The sequence below is a fragment of the Lutra lutra genome, chromosome 4 (assembly GCF_902655055.1).
Source record: "Lutra lutra chromosome 4, mLutLut1.2, whole genome shotgun sequence".
NCBI classification, from domain to species: Eukaryota; Metazoa; Chordata; class Mammalia; order Carnivora; family Mustelidae; genus Lutra; species Lutra lutra.
Genome location: NC_062281.1, coordinates 87,577,928 through 87,590,531, shown reverse-complemented (window position 1 = coordinate 87,590,531; position 12,604 = coordinate 87,577,928). Strand labels below are relative to the sequence as shown.

Genomic DNA, 12,604 nt, shown 5'->3' with positions numbered 1-12,604 from the left:
AAGAGAATTCATAGTCAAGAAATAACTCTTACATTTATGGTCAACTGAATTTTTTAAAAAGCAATAAAGGGGCGCCTGGGTGGCTCAGTGGGTTAAGGCCTCTGCCTTCAGCTCAGGTCCTGATCCCAGGTCCTGGGATCGAGCCCCGCAACGGGCTCTCTGCTCAGCAGGGAGCCTGCTTCCTCCCCTCTCTCTCTCTGCCTACTTATGATCTCCTCTCTCTCTCTCTCTCTCTGTCAAAAAAAAAACAAAAAAAAAAAAAAAAAACTTTAATAAATAAATAAATAAATAACTAAATAAATAAATAAAAGCCAATAAATAGAGTGGAAAAAGAATAATCTTTCAACTAACGGTTGCGGGACAACTGGATATCCACCACACACAAAAATTAACTCAAAGTTAACCACAATTTTAAATAAAAAGTTAAAACTATAAAACTCCTAGAATAATCTTCATGGAGCACCTGGGTGATTCAGTTGGTTAAGCATCGGCCTCTGGCTCAGGTCATGATCCTGGAGTCCTAGGATAGAGTCCCACATCAGGCTCCCTGCTGAGCAAGGAGCCTACTTCTTATGCCTGTTGCTCCCCCTGCTTCTGCTGGTCAAGTGCTCACTCTCTCTCTCTCATGAATAAAATCTTTAAAAAAAAAAAAAACAATCTTAGAGAAATAAAACTAAACATCCACAGGGTGCCTGCGTGGGCTCAATGGGTTAAAGCCTCTGTCTCAGCTCAGGTCATGATCCCAGGGTCCTAGGATTGAGCCTAGGGTCTTGGGATCGAGCCCCGCATTGGGCTCTCTGCTCAGCAGGGAGCCTGCTTCCCCATCTCTCTCTCTGCCTACTTGTGATCTGTCAAATAATAAATAAAATCTTTTAAAAACAAACAAACACCTAAACATCCAAATACCATATGACCCCGCAATTACATTCCTGGGCATTTATTTTAGAAAAAAGAAAACCTACGTGCAAACAAAAATCTGTACACAAGTGTTCATAGCAGCTTTATTCATAATAGCCAAAACTGGGAAACAGCCTGGAGGTCCTTCAACAAGGTAAAATGTTGAGCCAACCTGTAGTAATTCATTCCATGGAATATTACTGAGCAATAAATGAAAAAACTACTGATACACCAACAACTTGGATTAATCTCCAAAGAATTATGCTGAGTGAAAAAAAAAAAAGAGAGGAAAATGAATCCAAAAGATTACAAACCATAAAATTCCATCTCTATAACATTTTTGAAACAATGCAATGTTTAAAATGGTGAACAGATTAGCGATCTACCAGGTGTTAATGGTGAGAGTTACTGGAAGGAGTGGTATGATTATTAAAGGGATCCCTGTGCTAATGGAACTATGCAGTATCCTAGTAATGGTGAATACATGACCCTATACATGTGTAAAAATGTACAGAGCTAAACACAGACAACTATAGGGAAATTTGTACAATATAATTGGATTGTATTAATGTCAAATAATCTGTAGTGCTGTTGTTTTACAGTTTTGCACATGTTGCTATTGGAGCAACTGGGTGAAGGATACAGGAGATCTCTATTATCTTTACAACTGTATGTACTTCTACAGTTATCTCAATTTTAAAAGTAATTGCCTCTCAGGGACAGAATTACACACAGGAAAGAATAGGGTACGGATTGCTGGTTTTCAGGCGAAACTTTATTGTCCTATTTTACCTTATTTGTAGACATATATTATTGATTAAAAGAAAGAACCACCTTCTCCCTTAAATGAGGTATATGTGAAGTATTTATTTGACAATAAATGTTAGCTCTCTTTCCCTTCTATTTAAGGATGATGTAGACTAAGACGTCAATACTAAGTAGTCGAATTCTGAATACAGCCACCAGTAAATCTCTAGCCCTATGAGATTATCAAGGGCTAAAACTGGAATCTTAAGGTATTCTACAAAAATAACTACAAGACAATCTCTCACCATCACTGAACAACTTTAAAACTAAGCCTCCTAGTCCTTCTTCAGCAAGTTGAAAGAAGTAATCCCAAGGAATCTAGAGGCAAAGTAATAGAGGATGTACAATAGGTTTGTCCTCAGATAAAAATCCTTTCATTATCATGGCGTTTTCTTATTAACTGCTCTCATTACTGCAATATGGAGGGCTCGTGTGTTCAGTATATCATTTCAAGCATCTCATCATTTATAGCATCATTACTGATGCTGAAAGATAGGTATTATTTCCATTTTCAAGACAAAAGAGCTACAACCTAGAAATGTAATCAGAGAGCTAGTAAGCAACATGTCATTATTTCCCCCCATGTATGTTCAATTACAGAAATAAGGATTCTAGCCACTGACCCTGCATTATCTCATCTTAACAAAAGTGCCTAACAATTACTATAATGTGCACCTTCTACACAAAGAAGGTACCACTGGCTGAGTTTCTGACTGGTACTTGGGAATTCTCTGAGTATCTGGGAATTCACTAGGACATTTTTAAGTCTCAAGCCCATTCATTTTATCAGTCACTAGCTTGCTCCCAATCACGATGTCTCCCCTACCATTCTGCACTCTATGGCCAACAACTCCAGTATTGCTTTTCAAGCATTAAGTCTCCTTCCTTTCTACCAATTCACTTTACCAATCACCAATCCACCGGGCTACTGTAAAAAGACCCCAGAATGAGAACCTCCTTCCTATTTTCTTATTACATGTTCCTGGGCAATGCTGGTAAATGCTCTTAATCATTCCCTAGTCCTCTACTCACACACACATACAAACACATACATACACCAATTCCATACCCACACTTCCCTTTATATCTCTCCATGTCACTATCCTAATTCATGTCATCACATCTTCCCCAAGGTTAAAATCTGCTGTATACCCCTCCCCTATGGTCTCAAAAGAAAAATGTTCCCAGTCTCCAAAACTAAGCCCCTTCTGTAACAGAATCCAATCTTTCTAACAAAGGGTCCTTATTCTCTACATTGGCTCCACCCCTCCTGCTTCAAAAAAGCAGAATGTTCCCCTTTCCTGAGAAACACTTTTCACTTGAAATGCAGCCCTATGTACTCATCAGTTCAAACTGACATATACATTATATTTAATACCTACCATCATACCCTTGCCATTATGCAAGAAGCACCAGAAATAAACCAGAAATAAAGTAAGTTTTTTGATGAGAACCCAAAAAATGAAGAAAGGAGGGTGTCATCAGGAAGCTGTAATTTGCCTTTCCTCCCTTTGAGAATCTTGCCAAGATAGTTAGTTTTCTCCTTCAATGGGAAAAGAGTGGAGAGAACAGGGAGAGCTATAAACCAGCCTGAGGAGGCAAAAGGAACTGTCAGTAAAGGGGAAGACCAGGAAATCCCAAAAGGTAAGTAACTGGGACAGAAAGGGAGTATTTGTGGTCATTCCTGGCTTTTAGCAAGGAAAGGGAACACAAAGCACAAAGGAAAAAAGAACTTGGAAGGGAGAGCGAAGGGGCCTAAGGCAGGAGGGAGCAAAAAACTAAAATACTCCTAGCCTTTGAGCAACTGCCTGCTCCAATCTCTCCCTGGGACTGAAGTTTCACATATCTGTACATCCTAACATCAAGTAAGAACCAACTAATTCTCCTCAACCTTTCTGTTTTTCAGAGGTTCAACTTCTGAGACACCACTAATTCTCCCCTCTTCATCTCTGAATTCCTGGTGCCTATCTCATCTTCCTTTTATAATTTATCAATTCAGTCCTCTCCCAACACCATACCAATTCTACCACTTTAGTCCCTGACCATATCAACTGTCATCTTAAGAGTCCGGAAAGATCTCTGTGGCTTGTCCAAAATCACAGAATTAGTTATTTGCAGAGCTGAGGCTGGTACCCAAGTCTTCTACGTTATTTCCCTATGTTTCTTCAGAGCTAGATACTTGCAAATCTTCTGAACTAGTAGCCCTTCCATTCATTCATCAGATATCTATTAAGTACTTAATATGTACAAGCAGTTTTGGCAGGTGTTGCGGGAACATGGGGTGAAGACATAATTTAAAATGTCACATCATTAGGATAGGTACAAGTAAACCTAATATAAGACCTGAAGCTGTGATACAAAGTTACAAAGGAATACAGAATAAAGTTTACTTACAACTGGGATGATCAGAAAAAGGTGAGATTTGAAATGGACCTTGACAGATGATCAAGGTTCCAATAAGCAGAAATGAAAGAAATGGCATTACTCCAAACCAAGAACATGAGCAAATACCAAGACGCAAGAAAGTACAGTGAAAACAATCATTTATTTTACCTAAATGATAAATAACGAACAAAGCTGTAAAGTTAAGGAATAAGGTATGGCCACATTGTGGAAGCTGTGAATAACAGGCTACGAGAGCCTTAACAAAAGCAAGGTCTTCGTGACCTTGGGCAAATTACTTAACTTCTCTGCTGTGCCTCCATTTTCTTGTCCATAGAATAAGACTAATAGAACCTGTTTAATAGGATTGTTGAATTAATGAGTTAATACGAGTAAGGCTTTTAGCACAGATTAAGTCCAAAGTAAATGATTATATAGTCAATAAGAAGAAAAACGATCCTTAAGCAGAGGAATAAGAATATAATTAAAGTGGTGTCTCTAAGGGAAAATCATCTCAGAAGATGGAACAGGAACATGCTACATGGCTGGTACCACAAAAACACTCCAAGCATGGACCTGACCTAGGGTGGAAGAGATGGTATGTCACTTCTGACACTGTTATAAAAGACACCAGGGCCTCTTCCTTAGTCCATCCCTCTCTCTTTCTCTTCAGAAAGCCAGTTGCCATGTTGTAAGAACTGCCCTATGGAAGAGGCAAGGAACTGACACTTGCCAACAAACACGTGGGTGAATTTGGAAGTGGATCCTACAGCCTTATTGACCCTTTATTTGACTGCTACTTGTAGGAGACCCTGAGCTGGAACCAGCCAGGTGAGCCATTCCCAGATTTCTGACCTTCAGAAACTATATGAAAAAAGAAGCATTTGTTTTAAGCTGCTTCAGTTTTGAGACAATTCACTAAACAGGAATAGCTCACTAATACAATTATTGAAAAGAAAACTCATAAATTCTTGCAAACTGATAGAATAAAGTGGGCAGAACTGAGTCTCAATTCAAAACTAACATTTCTAAGTTATATTTAACGCCTTGACATTAAATTTTTGGTTGCCAAGGCATCCATTCCAGAAGATATCCATCTTGAATAAACATAGCACCAGTTACATGACAATTACTAGCAAATCAGCATGATAAGGAATTAAGCCATCCCTCCTCATAAAGGTCCCTCTGTCAAAAAACCCTTGATAACCTATATAACTGACCATCTGAGTGACCCAGCTTCTTCCTTCTGGTACCTAATTCCCACTCTTAGGCTTTAAATTAGCCAATAAAGAATGAAGCTCCAAAACCCTATATACCCCACCCTCAGAATATAATAAAGGCAAACCCCAGGTTCTCTTGCCTCCTTCTCCCTCAGACTCCCTCAGCCTCGCAGCAGGGCCATTGGGTGTGCAATATACCTTCCAGGACCTGAGTAATAAATCTCATTCTTCAAAGTTCCTTGATGGGTTTTTGTTGAAGTGCATCCTGCAATCATAATAACCACAGGGTCTGCTCAGCCACAACAGTGGCTCTGGTTGGAGGAAATGGATTGCTACAAGTAATCTGGTGGCCAGGCAAGTGCCTCAGGCACTCCTAGCCAAGCATCACTATGAATAGGCTGAGACCAACACAACCCAGAAGAAACAGTTAGGGCTTAGTGGACTAAGAATATGAAATTGATGACCTCATAATACACAGAGTTTAAACTGAGCTCAAGGAAAAGTCAGCTATATAGCAGAGACAACTAACATAAATCTATGAGATTGCAGAGAACAAATCTGTAAAGTGAGAAAAAGCACAAGATCAAAAAAAGGACATGACAGAGAAAGAGTAAAGAGAAGTAAATATGGGGTGCCTGGGTGGCGGCTCAGTTAAGCATCCAACTCTTGATTCTGGCTCAGGTCATGATCTCAGGGTTATGAGATTGAGCCCAGAGTCCAGCTCTCCTCTCAGTGGGGAGTCTGCTTGAGATTCTTTCCCTCTCCTCCTGCCCCTTACCCCCCTCATGCACTCATAATCTCCTCTCTGTGTAAAAATAAATCTTTAAAGAGAAGTAAATGAGCAGATGCAAGACAGAAAGAGAATCAGGAGAGCAACAGTCTGGGATACTTGCCCCCACCCCCAAGAAGAAGAAGAATTAAAAGAAAGTGATCAATGTGTCAAATGCTACAGTGACCATGAGTTAACAAGTTCATGTAATTCCTTGATTTCTTTCACATTTGAATATTTCTGGAATTGGAATGTGTCTTACATCAATAGATATGTCTGATATAGGTTTCTTTTATTCCTTTATGATCACTTAAAATATTCACAGTGTCTGACAATCAATTATATTCAGAAGCAAAGAAACATAATGATACGGAAGTTGTAACCAGTATATATGGACTATTTTTTTTCAAGGAGTTTCTTTTCTTTCTCTTTCTTCTTTCTTCTTTCTTTTTTTCTTTAAAGGAAGAGGAGTCAAAAGAAGGCACTTAGAGACATCTGGGTGGCTTAGTCAGTTAAGCCCAACTCTTGATTTTTCACTCTGGCAATAATCTCATGGTCATGAGATCAAGCCCCTAACACCCCTCCCCCCCCCCATACACACACCGTGGGCTCTGAGCTAGGCAAGGAGCCCCTTAAAACACTCTCTCTCTGGAGACAAACCATAAGTGACTCTCAATCTCACAAAACAAACTGAGGGTTGATGGGGGGAGGGGGGTTGGGAGGGGGGGGTGGGGTTATGGACTTCGGGGAGGGTATGTGCTATGATGAGTGCTGTGAAGTGTTGTAAACCTGGTGATTCACAGACCTGTACCCCTGGGGATAAAAATATATGTTTATAAAAAATAAATTAAAAACAAACAAAAACAACACTATCTCTCCCTTCTCTCTGGTCCTCCCCACTAATGGAATGCTCTCTCTTGGAGGAAAAAAAAAGGAAGCACAGTGTTTGCTTTCAAAATTTTGTTTTAGTATGCTGCAGACAACCATGTTTCTGAGCAAGGAACCTTAGAAACAGCTTACAAAGGTAATGGACACGTGAATGCCAAGACAAACACAATTCAGAGGAGAAAAGGGTGTACTCACAAATACAGGTACAATCATCTAAATATCATTAATGTAGTATTTCCAGACACTGTGGTGTAAGTTGGTATACACAGTTTGGCCGCGGTTAGCTTCGGACTCGGACTCCTCTCCTACTGACCCAGGAATAGAAGAATCAGAAACACTTTAGCATAGAAAGGAAAAGTGTGGCAACAGAGATATCTGGGGCGGGGGAATGGCACATCCATTGCAATATCCACCGCTGTCTTCGAGTGTTACACGACAGTCAAAATAGACAATGCCAAACACTAGCGAGGGTAAATATATTTCACACGCTAGTTCCAGATTCAACTCCTGCTCACTCATTCCGTCACCTCTTCCCCTTCCCAGGGAAGTGGCTCTCCCCTCCGCGGACGCGGCGGTTATTCTTCAGGCCCTTCCATCCCACTGGGAAGGCGCCCTCGACCGCCCGCGGAGGACTCAGTCCGCCACCCTGGGCAAGAAACAGACCTCAGAAGAGGCAAACCGCAACGCTTGTTCTATCTGTTCACCGAAAACCTGCCGCAGCCTAGCGAAAAGATCACCGTCTACACAGCACCACCTCTCAACCCTACCAGCCTGAGGACCCAGCACCCGCGCTCCTTTGCGCCCCGTCTGCCCGGCCCATGGGAAGAGAGGGGAGTGGAGACAGGCTGGCGCGGGGGGTGGCGGGAGGGCTCCAGAGTGACCAGGAATAACAGCGGGCCTGGTCTCACGCAGGTTCCCAACCCATAACTTCCTTACCTTCCGTCCACTACAGATACCTCTGTGGGGCATCTCTAGGCACACCGCAGGCGCCCACGCGCTCAGGATCCCCCAAAGTCGCGCCTCTTCGTCCAGGGGCCGGAAGGCTGCCAGTCTCCGAGCGCTCAGGGCGCGGCGTATAGCGCGCAGCAATTGGCTGGCGCTGGGACAAGGGGACGGGATTTGGCCGGCGCCCTCCCCTCCCGGCTCCGTGCGCCACGCCTGCGTTGTGATTGGAGGACGTTCGGGTATGGGGCGGGACCTTTCAGCCTCTTGACTCCACAGACTTAATATGGTGGGGTTGTGATCCCCGTAGTCAGTGTTCACCACCTTTCTGAGTATGGAAAGGGGTGCTCCGCTGCTCATGGCACTTATCCCTGAGGCTCGGGATTTAGCGGAGTGAGCGCTGGACGGGCTGCATTGCTGCCCATGGAGTTACTGGTTGGAGAGATGCTGGGCGGGTTTTTGGCAGGGGGGGTTGGGAGGGGGCGGGGGGGGGGGCGGGAGGGTAGGGATGGGGCGGGGGCGGACAGGAGGGAGGGTCAGACTCCAGGAGTTTTTCAAATAAAGTTCTTAGGCAGTCTGTTTTGTCAAGCAACAACTGACCTTAAAAACTCGAGGGGCCTCTGAATGTGTCTAGAGATCAAAATGGAGTCTCTCATGTCCAGCAGGGGCCTGTGTCAAGTAATGACACAGCAGTTAAAGTTACTACAGTTATCGCTAGGACCAGTGGTCAGCTGACACCAAGAACTGATAATGAGCAGAACCAAAGGAAGTCTCCTGGGGCCCAAGACCTATTAAATCCCTTTAAAAAGGGGAGGATTTTGGCAGCAAACTGTCAGATTCGATTCTTCAGACCTGACCCCTCTATATCTGACCACTTCAAAAAGGCAACTGCCGCCCAAGGCTGTGCAGGATTCATCTCCACACAGAGAACCAAGATCCTCACTGCTTGAGCATAATAAGCAGTAAGTGCTGAGAGCTGGCCAGACCAGAAGAGGCCCTATCTCAACTATGTGCCCCAGACTAACTTAGCATTTAGTTCATTGACTTCCTACACTTTTTTATTATCTTGTTTGTTGTATGGTTTGTCTTATGCTCTCCTCTGTGTGCTGTGTAAGAAGCCAAGTGTAATCAATCACATGGTGAGATATTGAGTTTGGAATCCTGAACCTGCTTTATAATTGTGATTTAACTTTGTTTTATGATTGAATAAAGCTGACATTGTGGAAAGACACATCTTGTGTGTGTGCATTCATAGCGTGCTGATGACAGTGGCTGTCAGTTAAGCCTCCAACTCCTGATTTCAGCTCAGGTCTTGATCTCAGGATGGTGAGTTCAAGCCCAAGGCTCCCAGTGTGGAGCCTACTTAAAAAACACACAACAAAGAAAACTTTGAAGTAGGATACAAATTCAATAATACTTAAGGAGTGGTTCTAGCTGCTAAAACCAAAAGAAAGGAGTGTTCTTTCCCCATCTGCTGAAATGGGAGTAGGTTAGGTATCCAGAGCAGAAATTCTCAAATTTAAGACACATTAAAATCCCCAAGAAGATTTGCTGTAATAGGGATGACTAATTTCGGATTCTGTACGTGTCAGGTGGTGCCAGAGAACTTGTATTTCTGACAAGTTCCCAGATGATACTTGATGGGTGTTGGGCTGGCAGAAAGGGCTACTTAAGATGGCGAAATTTTCCGCCACCAGACCTGAGCTCAGACAGGAGAACAAAGGCCCAAGCAGGAATCTGAGACCCCCCCCGGGCTCCAGTGGACCAATGGGACCCCGACGAGCAGGCGAAATATCCGAATAAGGGAAACTTGCCAAAAGACCCCTGAGCTCCCCTGGAGACCCCTTAAAAGCCCCTCCCCCTGCCTTAGGCGCGACTTCCGCCACTCTGCTTTCCAGAGTCGCAGAACCCCACCGGAGAGTGCCTACCTCCTCCCGGCGCAACTTTCCTGGCTCCCCTTCTCCTGAGCCCTGAAACTTCGCCGGAGAGTGCCTTTAATAAATCTTGCCTTGCACCCACTTTGCCTGGTGTTCTGTTTATCTCGCTGGAAAAACTTTACAATGGGGAACAAAGATAACAGAAACATAGAAAAAAGTTAAACTTCCTTCCAACTTAAAGCCCATTGACAAGTACTTGAGAGACCAGAAGTATAGCTGCTTTGATGTTAATACTTTGCTAGTGGTGAAAGACAACATTAGTTTGACATTAGCCTGACAGCCAGGATCCTGTAAGTCACCTTTAACTCAAAAATTCCTTTGGAAACTTCCTTTATCTCTATCCACCCCCACCAAGATATGTTAGCAATCATCCTCCAAGCATATCACTCACTGATACGTATCTAAAGGGTCTCATGACTAAAGTTTTACTGGACAGTATAGTAAATGACCTTTTCCTAACAACAGCTAGCCTCTCTAGGTCTTTGGAAGCCTTGCTTCCAAATTTCTGAAAGACTTAAACTATCCCTAACTCCCTCCAAACTTGAAAGTATATAATCAGCCACATCTCACAACCCCAGTACAACTCTTTCTGCCAACAAGTCCGTTCCTGTGCTTTAATAAAACTTTTTTTTTTCCCACAAAGACATCTCAAGAATTCTTTCTTGATTGTTTGCTGCCAAACCCTAACATTTTTCACATCAATATTATTGATGCTGGTCCTATAACTCACTTTGGGAAGTAGAGGCAACCACCATTTCTTAGATCCCACAAGTGTCTCAGCACTTAGAGAAGTAAATATAAAAACACAAGTGGAAGCGGAGCAGGACTAAATGGAAGCTGAATTAGATGACGAAGTTTAACTAGGTAGGAATATGCTATAATAAAAGTGCCTGTTGTAGAAAAAACTAAATGATGATTTAAGCAAGTTGAGAAAGGGTCAGCCTGGGGAAGAGAAAAGGATTCTTAATAGTACCCTCAAAGTACAGTGGAAGTAGGGTTTGGTCTTCTGCTTCAATTTATCCATTTTCCCTCTACATTTACCATTATTGCCTCAATTAGGCCTTATGACACAGTTTGACCATCTTATTGCGTCTCTGCTTTGGCTCTCAATTTTATATCTACAATCAGACCTCTCCATGCTGCTCGCTATAGCACTATTACACTACCTGTCTGTCATTGCCACCTGAATGTCTGAGAAACTCTTCAACCTAAATGTTTCTCCTCCCCAAATAAGATAATTCTCCATCTCAGTAGTGGCACTGACATCTACCCAGTAGCTCATATTGAAACCTGGGATTTTCATGAATGTTTTTGTCCCTCTTATCAAAATCCGGCCTGTCCCACCTCCCATTTATAAATTTCTCACTTATTTACTCATTCTCCACTGGCACTACCATATCTCAAGCCACTAATTTCTTTTATCCAAACTATTAGGTAGCTTCTAACCAGTATCCACTAATCTACTCTTGCCCCCATCTACCATATACATAGAATCCATTCTCCACAAATACATTCCAGTGATGTCTATGCTGTCCATATTAGTCTTCCTTTCAATTGCCAAATGTACCCTGCGGCCTCTGGGTCTATGGATTTGCTACTTCATTTGCCTGAAAGGCTCTGGCCTCCTTCTATCATGTCACTTCATATACAGCTATTGAAAATTGTTGACCCTAGGAGATAGGTACATAGAGGTTTAATATATTATCCCTTCTACTTTTCAAACCTTTGAAAATAATTTTTTTTAATTTTAAGCTGAGATTTTTAAAAACCAAAATGAAAAAAAACCTCGGAAATTGATCTTAGTTTCTCTGAACTCCCAAAGCTGAGCTTCCCTGTGCATGTCTATGCACCCTACACTCCTTTGAAGCTGTTATAATAATCATAATCTAAAATCATAATTATCATCCGGTTCCACCTCTGCACTATAAGGTCGTACCATTTCTGTCTTCTTGACTTTTATACACCCAGCACTCAGCACAATGCCTTCCATATACAAAGCACACAAATATTTGCTTGAATGAATGAATAAACTAATAATTAAATAATTATTTATAATAATTTGCTCAAGGTATCACAGCTACAAAGTGTTTAGGATTAGAACTCATGTGTGACACCAAGGTCCATGTTTTCTCCATTCTACCATTCATAATTAGTATAATTATGAGGAATTTTCAATTGAACATAGAGGCTCAGCAGAAGTGAATTATCCATAAGATAAGCTGTGCAGGATGCGTTTTTGAATATTCCCCAATCTTGTCAACAAATATTCAATGCCAAAACAAGTGGGAAGGGGTGCCTGGGTGGCTCAGTGGGTTAAAGCCTCTGCCTTCAGCTCAGGTCATGATCCCAGGGTCCTGGAATGGAGCCCCACATCAGGCTCTCTGCTCTACAGGGAGCTTGCTTCCTCCTCTCTCTCTCTGCCTGCCTCTCTGCCTACTTGTGATCTCTGTCTGTCAAATAAATAAATAAAATCTTCAAAAAAGTTGTTTAAAAAAAAGAAAAGCAAGAGGGAAAATTTTCTTCCAGCTCTTCTCATTAAACTTTTTGGGACTAGTTCTTGTTTTGCAGGTATCTGGGTTTTTTGGTTTTGTTTGGTTTTTTTTTTTTTTTTTTGAAGAAAAATATTCTTGGTCTTTTATTTTCAACAACTCAGAAAACACTGTTTACATAAAAACCTGTAGGTAGCCTCTCATTAGAAGTTAACTTCATATTATCCAAGAGATACAGTACTAATTTTGGACCCTCTAAATCATTCTGAATCT

General features: G+C 42.0%; 1 long non-coding RNA gene across 1 annotated transcript; it reads right to left on the bottom strand.

The window, feature by feature from the left end:
* Nucleotides 1-7,158: 7,158 nt before the first annotated feature.
* LOC125096886 (uncharacterized) lies at nt 7,159-8,051 on the bottom strand. The gene is made up of 2 exons (XR_007126426.1): nt 7,900-8,051; nt 7,159-7,268 (listed from the first exon to the last, which is right to left on the bottom strand). It is a non-coding gene; the product is annotated as an uncharacterized LOC125096886 (long non-coding RNA).
* Nucleotides 8,052-12,604: the final 4,553 nt, after the last annotated feature.